Raw genomic sequence first — 11,202 nt, 5'->3', positions numbered from 1 at the left:
CTTTTGTCTTGACAGCTAGAACCATACATTCCTACCTTTATAAACAAGTCACCAAAAGTGATATCTGTAAATGTTGTCTAAAATTTAAGGAGAATTGAAGGAATTGTCCTTGATAGACATGACTACAGGAACAAATGTGGTCATTACTGCACTGAGAAACATTGCAATTATTACCCTGTGTGAGGGAAGTGTTAAGTAACATTTATGGATACAGATAGACATACATATAAACACACAGATAAAAATGAGTATTCCTACTATATACATATATATATGTAGTATGTACACACACACACGCACACACACACGCAATCTGGCTTTGCAGAAAACATCTGTTACTGATTGTGGTTTGACTTGCTTCCATGAGGCATTAAGTTCCTTTATCATAACCATCTGTCATTTTTGCCGTGTACACTGAATTAATTACAGAATTTTAAACAGCTCATTTAAAACAAACCACAAACAAAATTACTGTCTGGTGAGAGCAGTTTATGTGTATTCCTACTGTGAGGACAGTAGCCACTGTTAAGATTCAGTCATTCAACTTGTCTCTGAACTTTTGGGGATATAGTATTAAGTCCTGTAATGTAAAGAAGCTCATGCTGTTATGAGCAAACCCCAAATCCTTCAGAACTGCAGAACTACACACAAATCAATGTCAAGGGAAAATAAATTTAATCCTTAAACTCCATTTCTTCATGCAACAGTGGGAGATCAAACCTTTGAATGGTGCTTTGAAGACAAATTAACTTTTGGCATAAGTAGGAACAATCCTCTGAGTCAATAGAAGAATATCATTTACGTTTGCTAATGTAGAGCCCTGGCTTTACTTTAAACCTTCTTTTTTCAGCACAGGTACAGGAGGTTTGCTTTTAGAAAGCTTTCCTATCTTAAATCTCTGTACATTTTAGGATTATTTTAAGTTTTTTCATTATCTCCATCAACGCTATAATATTGTGGAGGAAAGAGGCATACTGGCCCCTGTACAACACTTTCTCATTCCAGTTTCGAGCAGGACAAAATGGGAACAAATGTGAAAACTGTGGTACTCTCTTCTATGTGTGGACATTTTTTACTAACCTGTGTAATAAATATTAGAAATGGTCAAGCTATTTTGTTAAGAATGCATACCACTCCACATTAATTATTTCTGAGAGAGTACACAGTGATAATATTTGGGTAAGTGCTTGCCAAGAGTCAGGGTTGAACAGTCTAACTCATTATACTAATTGTGTTCTTTATTCCTTTGTTTTCAGAGTCTGTACCAATTACGGAGACATTAGTAAGATTAGATGTCCCCAGTTGTGCCAATTATGAAACAGTACATCCTAATTTTTGATACGAATACAGTTTCAGTTGAAGAATATATCTAGTGGCTATTACTCTTCCAGTTTTCAAGACATAGCCTCAGACAGACTACAAACATGTGGTGGGGCTACTTTATGTCTTCATTTGCTCTCCTATAAAAGCTCTCCACCTTCCCACAAATTGCTAAACAATTACTTTGCTTATCATTTGCAATGTGCATTATAATTTCATCACTTCCAATTTAAATTTTTGCTGAAGATCATGGGTTCCTTTGATCTTTGAGATGAAAGCAAAATTCTGAGCAAGTATGCCTTGACTGGCATCTTTCCAGCTTTCTTTTCTTGTTCTCTATAACCAAATAACTGCATCTCAACATTTTAAAATACAGAGCTGTCACTATTTTAAGTACTCAGTCCCATTTGCTCTTAATTATTGCACATTTAAATTGAAAATTCTCCATTTCTAAAGATGATATAGGCTTGTATATATTCTAATTAGGCAAACTAAATTCATTCTGACTACGTAATAAAGTAAACCAAACAAAAAGAACGCTAAAGTAGGAAATAAGTACATAGAAAAAGCTATTTTATGAGTACATTAAGAACTTTTAATTTATACTGGAAAGTTAGGAAATGTTGTAATTGAAGTTGCCTCTTCAACAAATTATTTATGATAGTCTTTATCTGCATGACCTTACAATGCTTTTTTTTGCAACTGTGGGAAACACATGCCTTGAATATATTACTTTGATTCATCTGTAGAAAAGCCCTGGTGCAGTTTGTTCAGTGATGTAAGCATATTTTGGAGAAAAAAAATAGTGTGACCATGTAATTAAAAATTGTATCATAAAGTGTACTACGAAAGTATAACCGTAATTTAAAAACCTCCTTTTTTTGAATGGCTTCATAACCCTGACAGCTGTTATTAACAGCTTTATTCTGATACGTACCATCTTTAAGATTCCCTTTTTCAAGACTGATATCAAATTCTGTCATATAAAGTTCTGTAAGGATTACAAGAATAATATGAACTCATATAACCATTTAAACTATGGTCACTGATGGCATATAAGGGTGTCATTATTTGTGTAGGACATGGTCAGATAGCCAGAAGGTGTTAAAAATATTCACTCAATAGAGAGAAATTCCACTAGCTTTTCTTACAGTTTTCTTGTGGTACCTTTATCAGCACATAGAGGCCAAGTTCTCCTGCTGGCCTAGTCAGCCTAGGTCTTAAGACTCACTCGACAGTGTCACAAAAGTGACTTAGCTACTCCACCTGAACCTCCTGACCGATTGACTGTGCCATCCTGTGCAGCCTCATAAGCTTCATGATTGCATTCACACCTAGAAATGATACTGGCAAGAGTTTTCCTGGGCTGTCCACACTTATCCCAGGAAGCGGGTTTTTGAGTTTTACAATACCTTGTTTTCACATTTCATCTTGTTTGACTACATGGTCTCGATTTGTTTGCAAGGGAAGTCAGCTTTCAATGCCATGAAAAGCTCCCAGAATAAGCAGCATCCCCAGACCTTCCCATTTTCTACACTGCTTCTACTGTCGCAACAGCTGTCAGTTTCTGCTCTACAAAACTCTTCCACATGAAACCCATTGAAAGTGACACATACCCACAGCAGAGGCCAGAATATTTGCAATCCCTCTCCCAGTGGTTTCGCTTTTTTGCACTGCTTTCATCTGGAGCTTGTGGTCTGACATTGTCCTTGAGCACTGTAACCACAAATGCAGAGAGATCCAAATTTGCCAGGCAACACTGGTCAAATACAGTATACTGTGCTAGCCAGCATCGTGCACAAACACTATAGCCTGTATGCCAGATACCACTGAGAACCGTGGCAGCTATGCTACAGTCCCTGCTGTACCTGCCCAAGGCCAGAATCTCCCTGAACAGCCCAGATGCTGAATTTTAACAACCAACAGCCCACACCGGTGGGACTCGATGATCTCTAAGGTCTTTTCCAACCTAGAAATCTATGAATCTATGAAACCTACAATGGGAATCCCCTCTCCCTCACAAGAAACACAAGTAGAGAATGGTCTGTTGAAAAGCAGGAAGAAAACTCCATCCAGACTGCACAGGCACTGCTGCCAAAACCCCAGTTCTGTGCTAACAATGTTAATGCAAGCAATCCTGTGCTAACAGTGCTGCTAATATAAGGAGTCATGCAGAGTCCTGAGGTGGCATCCAGGGGTGCTTCGTACAGATAGGTCAGGGGAGAACTCATAATGGGGTATGTGATGATTTGTGTGCCGTTCAGGAGCAGCCTAACACCTAACGTCATTGCAGGGCCTGCTGAGGAACAGAGAGCCTATGTTTGGTGTCTCTATATGATACAACCCGTCCTCCTCCTCCTGCCCTCTCCAACCCAGCTGTCCCGCAGTGGTGGCACAGGAGTAGTTGGGTGAACACTGAGTACCGTAAGAAGCTCAGGCAGGTTCAGGAAAGCTGAAATTTCCACAGATTCTAGTACATAAAAGGCAGCCAAAATATAGACTAAACATTTTTGGAAATGCAAAACTCTCCTGTCTGACTATTACAGATGAAAGGGACTCTAGCTTGAAAGAGGTCACCTCCAAGGAAGTTGAAAACCTGACTGACTTCATCTCTCTGTGTTGTGCAAGACCCTTTTTTCAAACAAAGGCAGCCACAGTACAGTTGTGTGCATGTGGAACATACAGTTAGCTGTAAAAGCCAGTGGGAATGGATCCTTTTAACCAACAGGTCATTATCTGTGCACAGAATTAATATAATCCATATTAACTGTATATTAATGTAACCACTATGTCAGTGGGTTGTTGTTACTGAAGAAATGTTTGCATTTTTAACAGAGAAATAAGTAGTGAAGGTCTTCAGCTAGAAATTATTCTATTTTTCATGTTCTATGTATTTATAAATCTGCTGAGAAATATACTGCATAATGACTTTACATTTTAGTCTCAGAGAAATATATTACGAGGCTGCACACTGACATTTGTACAATTTTATACCACATGGCACATACAGAATAGACTAGGGAAATTAGTCTCAGATTTATAAACAAAACTTCTTACACAAGTGACTCATTTTAGCTGAATGTGGATGGCCCATAATGGGAACACATATGTTTATGCTAAATAACCTGTAATAGCAACTGAGGTGGCACAATTCTCTCTGCCATTAGGAAGATTGATTTTGCCTTGGAGTGCCTCTACTCAACAGAAGTACCCTTCAGGTAAGTTGAAAAAGTTATCAGGCGTGTAGTGTAAATGAGCAGTGGAGAATCTGGAGATGGAGGAAAACTGTAGCATGCCATTGAAAAGCATCTTCAGTTCCCTAAGACACTAAATATTCATCCATTAAAAAAAACCCCACCACACCAAAAAAAAAATGTAACTGTGATAACTCAATGTTTCTTATAAGTCCCTTAACAATTAAGACATAGAAGAAGAATTCTGAAGTTAGGAAAAAAAAACCCTAACCAAACAAACCCACAATTACTGAAATTTAACCTTTCAAGTCATAAAGGATAGAAAGTACTTAATGACAGACATAGGCAACCATTAAACAGGATTAATTCTGCTAAATTGGTAGTCATACTTCACTGTCGATCTGTTGAGATCAGATTAAATTTAGATGAAGTATAAGGTAACTGTCAACATGGATGAGCTTGGAAGATGATTCTTGGTTAATGAAATGCCTACATGAATACGGCAAATTTGACAAATTTACCATAAAAATTTGACAAATCTTTTTCTTGGTCTTGTTTTCAAACACTGTAACCTAGATACAAACAACGCACCTAATAATCATGCAAGGCCGAGAGGCTAACAAAAAGCACAGGAAGGGAGGGCAGAAAGAGAAAGGAAGAAGGAATATTGTATTGTTTGTTTTGACTTTTATTCATTTATAGTAAGTTATGGGATTCCAGTTCTTGTAACCAGCTCCTCAGAATTATAGCTCCTATGTTCAATCTTGTCTCTCTGAGAGCTTTTGTGAATTCAAAGAAGGATGAAGTGTAGTTACCCAGAGGGACTAGATATATATTTATACATACATAAAAACCACATCTTTGCTATATAAATGTATTCCACAGGGTTGAATTATGCATTTCGGTATGGAGTTATCAGCACTGATTCAGTAAGCTCTAAGGATGTCTCTGTTAAGAGATATGTCTGAAATTTTATTTATTTACTTTTTACCCTATAGCATATGCATAAATTAAAATGCTAATTTCCTCTCCTTACCCTGTTTAATTTAGGTCCATGAGGTGCTGGTGAGGAGAGTGGAGGAGCACTTAAAGAAGTAACAACCATGCTCAGGCATTAGGTTGTTCAGATCAAACAAGATGTCATCTACTTTTTCAGAAAACAGTCTATTCTTTTAGCAGGTAACGTTTATTTATTTTTTTGTTTTAAACTTTTGAAATTAAGTTTTAACTTAAACCAAAACTAAGTGACAGGATAATAAAATCTGTCACATTCCAAGAAAGGAATTCACTTCTGTAGAGGTATATTTTTTTGTTTTCTTGAGACATACAAACCATGCATTTATCCTATTGTAAAAAAAAAAAAGAAAAAAAAAGAAAAAAAAAGAAAAAAATGAAAAAAAAAATAAAAAAAAAAAAAAAAAAATCCCTTTGCTCCTTGTTTTTCCAAGTATTTTCATGGAATGAGAGGGATTGGGTAGGGGGGGAGAATAAAGAAGGGAAAGCTCAATATAATTGCACAACCTTTCACCACCTGAAAATTAAAAGCTACTGTTCCAGGCCAGTTAAGTCAAAATCCTTTTAGTAGTTGAAGAAGGACTGTAAAGTCTACCTGTTATCAGAGAGATTTCAAAACTGAATCTAAGTCATGGCAGTCTCCATAAACCATTTACCATATATCGAATGAGATGATTATTAGTTCAAACACAGACACAATCCATTGATCGTTTTGAAATATAAAGGGCAGGAGAAGAAAGGTCCTCTAAGCAACCAGTAAGCAAGTCATATAAGATGTTGAAGCTTAGTTGTCAAACTTTAGAATTATAATAACAGTGATTCTAAACTTCACAATATGTTGGTGTAATCTTTGAATGGTGGCGTAATGTATTCCTTATGCTAATGCCTGCAAAATATTTATGGCTAGTCATCGCAGTGTCATTGGTATGTTCATTTAGGACACAGACATATAGGACAAGGGCAACAGCTGCTAAATCAGGAATGTGGACTGTCTATACAGGGTAAAAAATAAACATAACAGAATGACAGATTTATTTATTTCAATCTTGTTTATTTGTATTCAAGAGGAACAATCTTTTCCAGACATGGAGGTCTTCACACTATACTGCTGATTCTTTTTTATTTATTTATTTATTTAAAGCAAAGTATGCCTTTGGACTTAAAACTTACCTGCATCTAGTCTGCAAGTTTCACATTCAAAGTAGATTTTTCACTTCTAAAAGGGCAAAGTAGCCAGGAAATCATCAATAATTTGCTGCACACCACCACTGCTCTCCTCTGTCTGCACCTCCTTGCTGAAGCACACAGCAGAGCTCTCTGCCCTTTTGGAACTATTCAAAGAACTGTTCACAGAATTGAACCTGTATATAACCATAGTATGTTCATTATATACATGAATATGTTTGTAACCATAGTCAGTCACTCATCTTTGATGAGTGAATACCATACAATACATTTGTTATTCATTCTCATGGAGACTTTGGCTCTTGTCTTCTAAGGTGATTACTCACAGTTTTACACAGAACAAGACAAAATCTGTGAGTAGGAGTATGATGCTTTCAACATGCAAGCTTCATCTTGTACATTTCTTTAGAGTATTCAGGATACAAAAAAGTCTTCAGAGCCCAGCAGAGTATTGCATTAGAGACCCCTGAGCAAGCTGGTATGTCTACATGGTGAACTGGGGTGCTGAACATACATATTTTCCAAAACAGCACAGCAAGATCAGCACAGTGCTATGTCCCAGCTAAATAGATCTGCCTGTTAGCAGGGCTTATTAGCGCTGAGCAATCACAGGCATCTATGCATCTATACTTCTTGCAGCTCTGGAGTTTAAACATTTTCTGCTAGCTTGGGGACCTCTGCACTGCAACCTGCTGTGAAGAGTAAATGCACCAATCTCTGTGGCATGGCCACAGAGCTCTTGTATGGAGCCCGCAGAGCTCAAAAGGTAGAAGCACCTCAATCCTTCCAAGCTTATTTCCCCTGCCAACAAAAAGCAATTTAAAGAGCTCTGTGATTAATGAACTCCAAAGACACAGGTCTACAAGGTACTGGTCCTCAAGTTACCCACAAAACAGCTGGCATTTTGCAGCATACATTAGAAGTTCTACAAATATTGCGATCTACACATGAGATGGTAATCCACTAAACCTTCTCTCCCTGTGAAACATCTTTTCTCCATACACTGAGGAAATGTTTAATAAAAATGTGCAGATATCTACCATAAACAGCTCTACACTGGCTGTGTCTAGAGAATATTCTACCTTTAATGATTATCCTGTATATAAATGTTAGTTCCAAAGCTCTGCTTAGCATCAGGGAGGACCTTGGGTCCTCCCACAATTTTTCTTCTACATCCATAAAATATGGATCTCATATAAAATGCATTAGAAAAGTCATATCTCCTGACTCTATGTGGCTGACTTTTACTAATAAATTAAAACTTTTTTACCCTTAGCTCTTTTGGTTCAGCTTTTGGAAGATAGCGTGATGTACTTACTGTTATCATTGCTTAGTGTGAAAACCTTACTCTGCAATTTCAGAGGCAGCTATTGAACATATCAATTAATGTGCACATTTTATGTCTGTATATTTCTGGGTCCTTCTAGCTGATTTATTCAGGCTGCACTCTGCATATCTGCAAGGAAATTGTTTTTCAACAAAGACATGCACCCTGATTCTCTAAACAACTGCAGTGCAAATGATGTGGGTTAACAAACAAGAAGCTTCAATACACAGTTGCCAGATGTGCAAGTATTTTCAAACACAAACGCTGCACTTTCACCCCTTGTTAGAAAATTATCTCAAAAATCTGCACTAGTATGTATTAAAGAAATGTAGCACCTTTCATTCAGTGTTTTTTTCTGTATCCATGGAGTAAGACCAGACAGATACTGAAATATTCAACTTCTCTTGCTGCCTGAGTAGTTTTACAAATACATAACGCAGACACAAGAGCAGTACACTATTTTTCTTCTTGAGAGCACTGTCTCTGAAAGATATCACTTGCAGGAATAATGTAGAGAGAATAGGAAATGTGTTCTGCTTCAACTACCAGCTCTAATTCAGCTTTCTAGTGCTATTGCTTTGATACTGCATTGAGATGGCACCAGAGTGCTGAGCCCAAGTCCCCTTACTGCTAACAGTAGACATTATTGTGGCAAGCTGGTATTCAGTTTTGCTCAAAAACAGCATAATGAAATTGAACTGTTGGTAGGCAATATGGACAACGGGAATGCTGATGAGTAGAGGTAAAGACTGATAATTAGATATTTTTCAGCAAAAGATGAATATATAAAACTGCATTTATACTTTTTCCAAAACTAGAATGGAACAAATTAAGGAAGTTCCTAAAAGTTTATTCCAGAAACATAAATCCAGTATTCAAAGTGTTTTGTCAGAGGATACAATAGAAAGACCTGCACATTAAAATTATTATCTTCAATTTCAGCAGAAAATATTCTAAAGAAAATTAAGTATTTGAAAGAACTTTCAATGGTTCAAAGTTAAAAAGATGCTGAAGCCAACTAAGACAGTATTTTTACTCCTCTAACTCTGTCTTGCTTAAAGCTCTTCTCATCTTCACTTACTGGCATGGCCCTTTGGGCCTCTGTGAAGCTCCACTGATTTAAGTGACAGGCACAGAAGTCCACACTAGCAGATCCAGAGGCAAGATCAGGGCACAAGGTGGTTCATAAATAAATGTAAGAACTGCAGGTACCTCTTGGGTCTGTGAGACTTGCAGCTAAGGGTTTGTCATTTGGGACAAAAAGGTAAGTCTTAGCTTTCCAGCAATACAGAAAGTTAACGTAACTGCTCCTTGAAAAAAAGGAAGTACACAGCACAGTAATGAAAACTGGCCTTAGACAGGATGATCTAATTATATGTCCCAGATATCCTACAGTTGAATGTGAGTTCTGGCTGTTGAGGCTGTGATCCTCTAGCAGCAACTGTGCTGTAATGTGCACTAGTCCAACCTTATCGCCCAGGCTTTTTCTGCTCCAGGAGCCTTTGCTCATCTCCAGCATAAGTGTTTATGCAGCCACAGAATGGATTGAATTGATGAACTAATTTATCCTAAATTATCTCTGCAAAAAATGTTTGAGCTCTTTTACAACTGGATCAATTCCCCAGTTCACCGCATAGACAGCTGGATGCAACTGTGGGTAGCAGCAAACACAGAAGGAGGCTTAATGGTGGGAAAAAGTGCCTAGCGATAGGGTGGATATTGGCTTACGCAGCCATGTCACCGAACATGAATCTGCCACCCAGCAAAAGAGAAATGCAGCCTAGGATATATGCAATAGGTTAAAATATTGCTGTGATAGAAAATGTGATACATCATAGCATAGATTTTATAAATATAGTTATCTTAACTAATTTCTAAAGTTGCCACTTTTCCTGTAAATGTTAAAGCAATTTAGGATGAAGTTGGATTCAGTCATCAGTCATGACTATTACTGTCTGTTATTTGCCAGATAATAATGTCTACTCAGCACCATTCAGTAAATAAAAATGTAAAGATATAAAAGAAAATTACATTTAAATTAATGTATCTTAAGACATAAATATTTATCTTAATCTTACTATTCATATTAGCTAAATAGTATTACACATAAACAAGTGCATTTGAAACAAAAAGCAAAATGGACAAAAAAATCTGCAGTGAGGGAAGTTGTTTATGGTACTTAAGTAGTAATGTAATAATTACCCATGCATAACCACTCAATTATAAATATGGAAACGCTTAATTAATTAATATATTTAATTAATCATAACAAGAAAGATATCAAAGGCTACATTGCAGCATTTAGCTAGAACTTTGCAATTTGTGTACAGCTGCACTGATTCTGGAAAAGTTTAAGGTCAAATTATAAGTAATGATACTATAACTTCTTATCAGAACCCTTTGATATAGAGGGAGAGTGCCGAGGTTTTCTCCCCTCATACACACTCTTGAGATGCTTTATGTTCGTTCTGAAGAGAGATAGAACCTTGGCTTTTACAGATCAGTTAAGCATTTATTAAAAAAGTCTTTTTTTTTTTTTTTTTTTTCATGTTACCAACTGTGGGAATATTGTACTCCTCAAGGTCCTCGAGAGAAGTTAGGGTAAAAACACTTGTCATGGTTTGATGTGGGGGGGGTGGTTCTGGTGGCAGGAGAGGGGTTTTGGTCCCTGTGACCTCCCCGGTCTTGGAACCGGGTTAGGCTTAGTTCTGGCCACCAGATCAGACTGCCAACCCCCTCGGGATTGAGCCAATAGGGCGCCTCTGCGAATTGCCCTATTTAAGTCAGGACAAGGGAACCGGAAAAGGTGCTTCGCCCAGGAGCGAGCAGAGAAGGGAGGAGGGCACTGCCCCCGCTCCCTGGCTCCCGGCCGGGCAGCTGCCTGCGTCGGGCCGGCGCCGCCCACGGAGAATGGCGGCGGCGGAGCCAGCTGGGGAACTCGGGGGCACCCCACTCTCGGGGTGCCCACTGGGCTGAGTTCACCTGGAGAGGACTGAGATCTGAGAGAAACAGCTGCATCGACAGCAGGTCAGTGAGGATGGAGCAGGAGGAGGTGTGCCGGAGCCGAGCTTCCCCTGCGGCTGATGGTGAGATAGCAGGCGGCCCCCCTGCAACCAGGACGGCCTCGGTGGAGCAGCGACCCACTCGCAGCCCGTGGGGAGA

The 11,202-nt window shown here is 38.3% G+C and overlaps 1 non-coding gene across 1 annotated transcript; it reads left to right on the top strand.

Moving 5' to 3' along the window:
* The first annotated feature begins 9,585 nt into the window (after positions 1-9,585).
* LOC147529007 (small nucleolar RNA SNORD36) lies at positions 9,586-9,658 on the top strand. Its single transcript, XR_015222092.1, has one exon. It is a non-coding gene; the product is annotated as a small nucleolar RNA SNORD36 (small nucleolar RNA).
* The last annotated feature ends 1,544 nt before the right edge of the window (positions 9,659-11,202 follow it).

Source organism: Tauraco erythrolophus, chromosome 3, assembly GCF_009769465.1.
Source record: "Tauraco erythrolophus isolate bTauEry1 chromosome 3, bTauEry1.pri, whole genome shotgun sequence".
Taxonomy (NCBI): domain Eukaryota; kingdom Metazoa; phylum Chordata; class Aves; order Musophagiformes; family Musophagidae; genus Tauraco; species Tauraco erythrolophus.
Note: the sequence above shows the minus strand (reverse complement) of the source record. Positions and strands in the feature narration are given on the sequence as shown.